Below are 10,860 nucleotides of genomic sequence, written 5' to 3' on the forward strand. Positions count from 1 at the left end.
CACTCTTTAGAAAAAAACTTGCCCTACTATAGGTGACTACCGCAACTAATATAGGTAGTCTTCATAACAACCTAGCCTAAAGAAATTCAAGAGCACCACATTTTCTATGAATGCCGCACAAAGGTTTCAAATTTATGCAAAAGTGAATGAAGATACCCTTTGCGATGCAAGTGCATTTATGCAAGCGCACGTGCAATGCATATGATCAACAAGTTCAATGAGTTGGGTGAAGCAACATCCATGGTAGTTCGATCGATCAATTTACCATCTTAGCATCTCTACCTTCTCAATGAGAGGATAATTCACCATTCTCAGATGGCTTTAGCATCTTCCTCTCCCTTGTTGTGATATACTTACAAGATCATGACCCCTAGTATATGCAATAGCTTGGCTTTGCTCCTAAGTCTCATCCCTTTGACTTGTCCATTGTCCTCATGTTGTAGCCTCTTCACTACCTTGTCGAGTTGTCCCACCCACCCCTATTAGGTGGTGCTCTGTTTTGAACAATCTAAACAAAGTGAAATCCTAGTGCGCACATGCCTTAGTACCCCATAGGGTACTACCCTCTAAGGGGTGATTGAGTTCCTGGCTTCTAGAACCAAGAATATTGTGCCACTTTGGGAAAGGCAAATATCAGGGTCCCTATTCATTGAGAAATTTGGTTTTGCAGGGTTTGGGCAAGGAAAATTAGAAGCCATTTGGAGACACAGTAGGGTATAAGGGGCCAATATAAGACACTGGCCGAGGCAGAGGGTGGGGGGACGACATGAATAGTAGCTAACTGCACTGCTCCTTGATGAGTGCGTGCAGTGCAAAGTTTGAGTGAGTGGGAGATTCTAAAGCATCTTCGAAAAAATTCTTTTCTTTTTAAAGTAGCGAGTATGTGTATCTCTCTCACCAACTTGTTCTTGCACCAAGACCACCCTACTTAAATTCTCAACTATTTCTTGAGCTACGGCACTGAAGTCAAGCTTTGGACGTTCGGAAAATAAAGGAAATAATAAAGAGGTTCATGGAATCGACTTCGCTTGAGGATGGCAGCACACAACTGACAGCTGGACGTGAGCGACGGTGAGGCCCGGGCTTGCAATTCTCTTTTAATTATTGGGATTGATTCACATGGGAGGGTGACGCAAGGAGCTTTAGGACAAACTGAGGAGTAGGATCGCAAGCTCCAGAAATCCCTTTACCTCTTAAAGCGAAAGGGTGGTGCCGTCACTGCCGTGGTGGTGGTTCTGGAACTCTCTCCCTCTCCCCCTCTCCCTCTCCCTCTCTCCCTCTCTCTCGTACTGCGCCTGCTCAATCCCAAACCTCAGACAAACATATCTGCAGTCTTTCCATCTCTGCATTCCCCATAATCGTACTTGTGGAACACTCTCTCTCTCTCTCTCTCTCTCTCTCTCTCTCTCTCTCTCTCTCTCTCACACACACACACACACACACACACACACACACTGCGTTTAACCCTCTTCTTATCTCTACAATAAACCACCCCACCAAGTCTCATTAGCCACCACCATAGTACTCTATGCCAAAACCACATGTGCCTTTGACAATTCCCTCATCCAAAGATTGCTTGGATCCCTTGCCCCCACCTGGCAACGATCATAGCATATTGCATGCTGGCAAGCATCACGATGTTGGAGTAGATGGGCAAGGATGCGAATGGAGATCTAATAATGTCATGCATGATGATATTGAGGTGCAAAGCATTTTGTCGTTCTATTCTCAGCAGAAAAATGGCATCCATGATGAAGGTGCTGTGCATAGGGGTCTGTAGTAGCCAGGGGAGCTTCAATGGGCGTGACGGAGGATGCTTACCCTCAAGTTGAGCCAGAGGCAACGGGACCTGGAGATGCTGATAGATGTGGACTCCCTCGGGGTGTTAGACTTCAATTTCTGCCATCGAACATTTGCTCATGCTTTTATCGCCGGTGCAAACAGTCAAAATAGCACACTCATTGCCTACATATATGTATCCTCTCTCTCTCTCTCTCTCTCTCTCTCTCTCTCTCTCTCTCTTGCTCATGCTTTTAGCGCCGGTTCAAACAGTCAAAATAGCACACTCATTGCCTACATATATGTATCCTCTCTCTCTCTCTCTCTCTCTCTCTCTCTCTCTCTCTCTCTCGAGAAAAGCTTCACTGGATTAGCAAAAAACTTAGAGAATGTACAAGAGTGCCTCAGAGGAGTACAAAATCGCTTTCCACGTGCGCAGTATCATGCACTATAAAAGCACAAGCTTCTCACTCACTTGCCAGGGGTGAAGTTGGTAGCATACGCCCAGGCGTTATTAACCGCGGGATCGGACAAATGATCAGAAAGATTCTCGATGGGGCCTTTGCCGGTGACGATGGCCTGCACGAAGAAGCCGAACATGGAGAACATAGCCAGCCGCCCATTCTTGATTTCCTTCACCTTCAATTCTGCGAAGGAGTCGGGATCATCAGCAAGGCCAAGGGGGACGAAGGAACCATCGGGGTAGATGGGGTCCAGGCCCTCGCCGAGGGGGGCCGCCGCCAACTCTGTAACCCTCAACAGCGCCCATCAGCACAACCTGACATGCCCAGATGGCCAAAATGCTCTGAGCGTGCACCAAACTGGGGTTGCCCAAGTAGTCCAACCCTCCGTCAGTGAAGATTTGAGAGCCAGCCTTGAACCACACTGCCTCACCAAACTTCACGCCGTTCTTAGCCAACAGCTCAGGGGTCACACACCCGAGGGCGCCCAACATTGCCCACCTGGCATGAATGACCTCCAGCTCGTGGTTCTTGGCGAAGGTCTCGGGGTCGGTTGACAGGCCGACGGTGTCCCAGCCGTAATCACCGGGGAACTCACCGGTCAGGTAAGAGGGAGTGGCCTCGGAGAAGGGGCCCAGGTACTTAGGGCGATCTGGACCATACCAGATGCTCTCTGGAGTGCTCTTCACGGTCCTCCTCATGCTCACCCGAGCCTCCACATTGCCCACCCTCTTCGACAACTCGTTCTGAGGCTTCAAGGCGGTATGCCCTGTAAAGGTAGAGCTACTCAATGCAGACGTTGCTGTGGCCATTGCCTCGATTTTCTTCCTCTTCCTCGCCTGATTCAAGCTCAAAACTTAGTTGTTGCTTATCCTTTTCTCTCTCTCTCTCTCTCTCTCTCTCTCTCTCTCTATTAAAAGAAAAACTCTTTGTAGCAGTCCACGCTGGCGTGGTGGTTGAGAGAGTTTTTTTAAGAGACAAAGAGAGAACACTGCTTGTAGAAATGGCGCACTAATTGCCTGCATATTATGTGTTAGTGCGTAGAAATAGTGCTCTCATTGCTTGCATATTATGCATCCTATTAGTGCTGCTCAAATGTCGCACCCATTGCATGCAAATTACGTATCCTCTCTCGCTCACAAATAAAAGAAAAAAAACTCTCTAAAACAATCCGCGCCGGCGCGGATTGATTCAGAGAGTTTTTTTTCCTTTTATTTGTGAGCGAGAGAGAAGCACTTGCAAAAATGGCGCACTCGTTGCCTACATACTATGCATCCTTAGTGTTGCTCAAATGGCGAGCTCAGTGCGTGCATATTAGTTATACCCTCTTTTTCTCAAAAAGAAAAACTCTTTGAAACAATCCACGCCGACGCGGGAAATTTCAGAGAGTTTTGTGTGTGTGTGTGTGTGTGTGTGTGTGTGTGTGTGAGAGAGAGAGAGAGAGAGAGAGAGAGAGAGAGAGAGAGATCAGAGATCAGAGATCTAAATAGTGCCTACATGCTACATCTATTGTCACTAACCTTCAACGGCTCCGTACCACAGAGTACTCTATTGTTGTTCGCGAGATGGATTGGTTATCATGAGTGCAAGCCCAATCGTTGCATAGGGTGCATATAATCGACCATAGCAAAGATGACAATTGCATCACCACCCAACATTCCCAAGGGAGGTTTCTCTTTTGATCACGAGTCTACTCTGTCACTATGCGCTTCAAGCACGACCCCTTAGCTCATACCTCCTCTTTATTTTTGGAAAATCTAGGTATGATGAGGAGGGTCAATGGCTTTTGGATGATCACATCATTAGAAGGTAAGCATCTTCTCTCGGTTAGCAGCGTTTTTTCTTGGTGGACGGACATGATCATCTCTTATACAGTGCGTTGTCAATACGATGCAACCCTTTTTCCCTCATGTAGCTAGCAACATTTTCATACCACCTTATCCTGTGCAGACACAAGCTCAAAACGGACTAAATTTTGTCGCAAACAAATTAATATGCAAAGTCTTTGCAACGGCTTCCCCTCTTGTTGAAACTGTTGCTCCAAATGTGAAGAAGGCTATTGTACTACTTTTTAGAGTAGGGTATGGCTTTGATCTTCAGAGATTGGAGCCGAGTTTACCTCTTATAATTGGTAGTTGCATGAATGTTCCACATGACCAAGGATGTGAAGCATATTCTAAAGGTGATGTGCTTTCCATTGTGTAGTGGATGCTCTATCCTTTGTGACATCTAAAATATTTTTCCAAACAATAATTCAAAATGGAAAGGAGTCGTATCCTCAATATTTGTGAAAGAAGTTGTTCAATTGATGCATGATGCGAGATATACTATGGTCAATTTGGATTCCACCCTCATATTACGAAGGCCAAAGTTGAGTCCCCATAAGGAGGCCATAAAATTGAACCTCTATGAGATGTTAGACATAGATCCTTAAGTAGTTAATATAAAGGCCAAAAGCCATGAAAAGGTCGATAGCTTGGGAGAGAATCATAGCATTGTTGCCCATGCTATTGTGTTACTAATGAAGAAATAACCTGAAACAAATGACGTATAATAAAGGTTTGCAGGCTTTAACAGCTACTCATGTTTATAGATTAATAGTTGGTTAAGCAATGATTCAAAGAAAGAGAGAGAGAGAGAGAGAGAGAGTGACGAGGAAGAGACGTTTTAACGCCATAGGAACATTCCACAAGAGACCTCATAGCTCTATTGATGAGTCTTGAAGTCCTACTCTAAAGGGAAGGGAAGGGAAGAGCCTAAGAGAGAGTTTCCTTAAGAGAAAGAACTCTGAGAGAATCAATGCACAATCACATTATATATGCGTTAGTAAATTTGTGTTTTGTTTCACGTATACTTGGAGGGGTCACTTGATAATTATGTGACTCTCACATGAGTGCAACAAAAAGAGTTATAAAATATCTTTTTTCCTCACATTTTCACATATATAAGGGTACCATAAAATGGAATTGGAAAAAAAAAATACAGATTAAATAGAAAAAGGGTGTATTTTATTTGTGAAAAATTCACAGATAAGGGATTATAGAAATAGTCCTTAAACACACGTGATATACACAATTTATACATAGTCCCCCCCCCCCCCCTCCGAGCATGAGCACGCATATCACACTTACCAATATGCTTTGCACTTGTTGGTACTTATACTAATAGTAAAATTGATGACATGTATCATGATTACTAGATTTTTATAATGGTGACCTAACTTCAAAACATGGTCCATTTACTTATAGAACCTTTTACGTACATAAAGTATTTCTAAGTTTCCAAAAAATATGTTTTTGCTAGCAATGGGGCCAACCGTTTTATTGTTTGGTTTTAGAGAAACCTCTCTCTCTCTCTCTCTCTCTCTCTCTCTCTCTCTCTCTCTCTCTCTGTTCTCTCTCGTTGGAGAAGAAGTATACATATACTTGAGTAAATAACTTTGCTCGGTTCTGAGCTTGCTCGGATAAGTTCGCTCGTTGTTTGGTAGACCTCGAGAAATCTTTGGTTCATAATCCAGCAGGAACTTCACTGAAAGAAAAAGAATCTTTGCTTGTGTTTCGTTTTGAATTTGATACATTCTTTTTCCCTCAAAGTAAAGTTCTATCTAAGAGGAAGCGTTCTGTGTGGTCAAAAGAACTTGTATCAAGTTTAGAAGATTATGTTCATTCTCTCCCACGATGTAGTGCTCCTGAAATAGCAACAAAATTTCAAAAAGAAATAGCTTGTCCTTTTACTTTAAAACAACTCCAAACTAAGATTTATTCTCTTGCGGAAATTTGTTCGCACTGATGCGGGCATCTCATCGAGTGGTCGACCCAAAAAACATAAATACTCATAGGAAATACTTGACACACCTTCTTTTCCTTGTTTGTGTTGTGGTACTCTAGTCTTTGGACATAGCCTTCGTCGCTAACTCTGGTTGAAGTTGACTCGGTGAAAAACATATTGGGACAAGATACGACAACTTTGGATGTGGGTGTGAAAGTGTGTAGAGCTTGTAAGATGCAACTGTGGTCTAAAAGAAATTCTTCTTTCCACATGAATGCTTCTTTTAAGCTCAATGAAACTATTGATGAGGTTATGATGTTGAACCCTATTGAGAGACGTCTTGTGTCACTACGTATACCCTTTGCACAAATAAGAGAGCTGAACTATGAGGGACAATATGGCCTGCACGGGAGTGTAGTAAATGTTATGGCCGACTTATCTAGGGTTCAAAGGATACTTCCTCGTTTTGCAGATCAACATGTAACAATTTTGATTCAAGTGAAACGAAAGCTTGAGTTTCATCATGCATATGTTAGTGGAGCAGTCCGTCCATTTTATGTGCTTAGAGCCTTGGCTTTGTTGATTCACACTCCCTTGTATGTTGAACATAATACTTGTATAGATGAATCTTGGGCATCCACTATCCAAATAGTTCCTGATGTTGAGTTGCCGGAGCCAAACGAATTTGGGGAATCAATCGGTGAGCAAACTGATACACTTGTGCATGGGATCTACTCTTCCCAACAAGTGGTTGATCACAATGTGCATGCACATAGTGTTGCACCATCCGAAGGTTTTAGTCCTCTCAGCTTATTTGATGATGATGCATGTGAAGAGCTATCATTCCCATCTCTTTTCTTTGGAGAAAAAAGAATCTATGCCCAACTTGCTAAGACTAAGTACCAAAAGGTTGCACAATGGGAACTCAAACACAGAGATAGACGATTTGCTTTGGACATTGAGAATCTTTTCTTCAAAGTCATGAAAATCATCATTGCCAAGGTTTTGGGCTCTATATGGGTACGTATACAAAAAGGCAAACTACAAGGAAAACAATTATGTGCAGGTGACGTCCAAAGCAATACTAATATTGACCAAGTTCTCCAATCTCAACTTGGCTATCATGATTTTGAGACTCTTCGTACATCATGCGATTACAAAGCCAAGCTCAAGTGGAATGTCTTCGCAATGATTCGACAAATAGTTCAACCCACATTCTTCATCACCATATCATGTGCAGAGCAGAGGTGGGAGCCTTTACATAAATGTCTTGCACTTCTTAACCCACAAATACACGCATGTGATTTCCAGAGCAATAGCGCTTTCATTCGAGCCTTGGTTCATTCTGATCCCATTACCACTGCTCGCTACTATATTCATAGATTCAAATCACTGAAGAAAGAGCTCAAACGCAACTCCAAAATACTTGGCGAGATTGCCGACTTCTTCTTCGTGACTAAATTCCAGAATAGAGGAAGCCAGCATGACCACGGGTTGCTTTGGATTAAAAATGCACCATTGTTTGGTGTGTCTGAGGATCGCAATGTGATTAGCTTCGTGGATGTTTATCTCCACTGACAAGGATGAGTTAAGCGACGATCTCAAGAATGTTCAGACTCATTCACATCGAAAGACATGTAAAAGTCATAAAAAAGCTTGTCCGTTTGGATTTCCTCGTCCTCCTGCCAGGAAAACAATAATATTGCACCCAATAGAAACAAGTCATTCAAGGAAGAAAATACTTCTTGCAAACAAAAAGAAACTTGATGAATTGCTTGCAAGTCTTGACCGAGAATCACCATTGAACTTCAACGAATGGTTGAACTTTTTATGTATGGATGAGAACTCATATCTTGAGACACTCTCTTTCACTCTTACAGAACCAACCCTTTTGCTTAAACGACATCCAAAGGACATCTACACAAACAATTTCAATAAATCTTTGTGCACCTTATGGGATGGTAACATTGATATCCAATTTATTTTCAATGCTCATGGAGCTGCAGCATATTGCACATCCTACATGACAAAACACGACTCAACAACAAGTAGGGCGATTAAAACTGTTCTAGATAACTGCAAGGAAAACAATTTGCCCACCTTGGAACGACTTAAGAAAATTGGGAGTACCCTTGTCAACAGCCAGGAAATTTCAGCACAACAAGCTGCATATATTGCACTCTCCTTGCCATTGCATAGTGCTAGCAGACAATTTGTTTTCATCAACACAGATTTCCAACCTCAAAGGACACTATTACTAAAGAGACGAGGTGCTTTAGAGATGCTTCATCCTGATGACACACACATTTTCTTTGATGATGTTATCACTAAATACACCAAAAGACCACACCATCTATCACATCTATGCTTGGCCAAATTTGCAAGCCAGTTTACCAATTCAGATGGTGTGCAACGCAAGCGAAAAAAGCCCCGAGTCATAAGGTATGCGAACTTCAATAGAGAGCTCGACGCTGAGAGACATTATCATGAGGTTTGCTTGCTCTTTCTCCCTTTCACAAGTAGCGAGTCTGAATTTGACACAAGTGTCACAACATGGAGAGAGAGACGTTCGAGAGCAACATTGATACAATTGTTGAAAATAGGAAAAAGTTCATGAAAGTTGAGATCTTGGCAAGCAGCAAGCAAGACTCATCTAATTCTTCCACAAGCAGTCATGATCAAGAGACATTCAATTATGAACTCGACCTTGACTTGCCAAAAACTAGACCTCACAATACAAGTATTGCAACACCATTAAAACTTCTTGGAATCCCAAATGAAGAGTACCATACACTTGTCATGAGCTTAAACACAGAACAAATACAACTTTATGATGATATCATGACAAAGAAAAGGGTGCACTTAAACATCCCTATCCACCTTTTCCTTACAGGTGGTGCTGGCACTGGGAAGACTTTCACAATACGCGCCATTGTCCAAGGTTTAGTGCGACACTACAACACATTGATTGCAAGTGACATTAACCTCCCGACAACACTTCTGATGGCTTACACAGGCAAGGCAGCTTATAATTTTGGCGGCACCACCATTCACTCAGCCTTGTGGCTTCCATTGATGCTCAACGACAACATTGCTCTCTCAAATGAGACCTTGAGCAATCTATCCCAAATGTACATAAATCTCAAGCTGGTTGTTTTTGATGAGGCTTTCTTGATCGGCAATAGTTTGCTTCATGTAATAGATACACGGCTTCGAGCACTCAAGCATAATCACACTCAACCATTTGGAGGGTTAGATGTAATTTTTTGCGGAGACCTTTGCCAAGCAATCCCTGTGCGTGATTGTTGGATATTTAATGATCCTAAAAAGACACTTGATATTCTAGCCCCTTCATTTTGGAATTCTCACATAAGGTGTTGTGAGCTTCAAATACCCATGCGCCAATCGGACACAACATTCATAGAGATGAAACAAACTGAGCAAGACTCGTGCCTGATCAACTCCACACAAATAAACAAGAGCTTCGACATTGTGGAGACTCCCCGTCTTTTCTTCACCAACACATTAAAGGACCATCACAACCAAAAGGTTTTTGGCATACTACGTACAAGTGCATATGTCATTACGGCACGTGACAAACCACACAAGTCAGCCTCAAGGAACCTTCTCATTCCAAACAACTCACAGCTAACTGCAGGACTTGCTGGGGTTCTCGAACTAAAGCCATGGATGATAGTTGAAATGTGCTATGGGAATATCGACATCTCCGATGGCCTTGTGAATGGAGCTAATGGAATACTGAAAGCGATAGAAACCATCGAACATTCCCATGTTGCATGGATAGCTTTCTTTGATAGAAAAATTGGAAACAAAGATCTCAAAATCAACATCTGCTCAGGAATCACTTTGAGCCACATTGGACACCCATATTCGAGACAACAAAAGAGTTCCAAGTAGGAAGAAATCAGCTCAACATAGTCTCTAGGAAGCAGCTACCAGTTAAACCTGCCAATGCACGCACAATCCACAGATCACAAGGTCTAACCATGACTTCCCTGGCTTTCGACCCTACTAGCATACGAGCCCACGGTTTGGTCTACACCGCATTGTCGCGTATCAAGGACCCTGCCAACCTACATATTTTGAGCCCGATATTGAATAGACACATTCGAACCGACCTTACAGTGCTCAAGGAGCTTGACCGTCTCTGAACAACTGCAAGATGGGAGCACTCAGCTGTACAATTGAGTCTAGTAGAAGATACCCATTACATAATTCAATCAATGAATGTCGTCTCCATCCAAAAACACATCAACTACATAAAAAATGATCTCAACTTCACCTCATCAACAATTCTATGCTTGCAAGAAAAAAAAAAAAAAAGAAAGAAACTTCCTTGAACCAAACTTTCAACACATACATCATCACAATGGATATGGTTTATAAATGTATCACAAAACTTCCATCAAGGTGCACAATGAATCTTTCTTTTCATCACCAGGCATTGAGATAATACAAGCATTCTTCTCCCTATCCATCAACAACATGATCCATATAGTGAATGTCTACAAATCACCTAAGGCATCAATACAATCACTGCTTTCATAATTGAGAAACGTCATGGAGACCATTGATAGCAACATTATGAGTATTATCATAGGCGACTTCAACGTCCACATTGACCATGACAATAGCCAACACAGAAAACTACATACCTTTCTCCATGAAAACAACTATACCCAAACAATTCAAGAAACCACAACTATCTACAATTCAACCCTTGACCATATTTGGGTGAAGAACTCAAGACCAAACTTCGTAAGCGAGACAAGATTTTGCTTCTGGTCTGATCACTCCTCAATATACATACTCCGTCCGAAATAAACACCAC

The 10,860-nt window shown here is 42.4% G+C and overlaps 2 pseudogenes; one reads left to right on the forward strand and one right to left on the reverse strand.

Moving 5' to 3' along the window:
• Nucleotides 1-2,152: 2,152 nt before the first annotated feature.
• On the reverse strand, nt 2,153-3,086 carry LOC147426132 (chlorophyll a-b binding protein 5, chloroplastic pseudogene; annotated as a pseudogene).
• A 1,044-nt stretch (nt 3,087-4,130) lies between these two features.
• LOC147426133 (2-C-methyl-D-erythritol 2,4-cyclodiphosphate synthase, chloroplastic pseudogene) lies at nt 4,131-4,773 on the forward strand (annotated as a pseudogene).
• The last annotated feature ends 6,087 nt before the right edge of the window (nt 4,774-10,860 follow it).

Source organism: Adiantum capillus-veneris, chromosome 24 (assembly GCF_014529385.1).
Source record: "Adiantum capillus-veneris isolate H3 chromosome 24, ASM1452938v2, whole genome shotgun sequence".
Taxonomy (NCBI): domain Eukaryota; kingdom Viridiplantae; phylum Streptophyta; class Polypodiopsida; order Polypodiales; family Pteridaceae; genus Adiantum; species Adiantum capillus-veneris.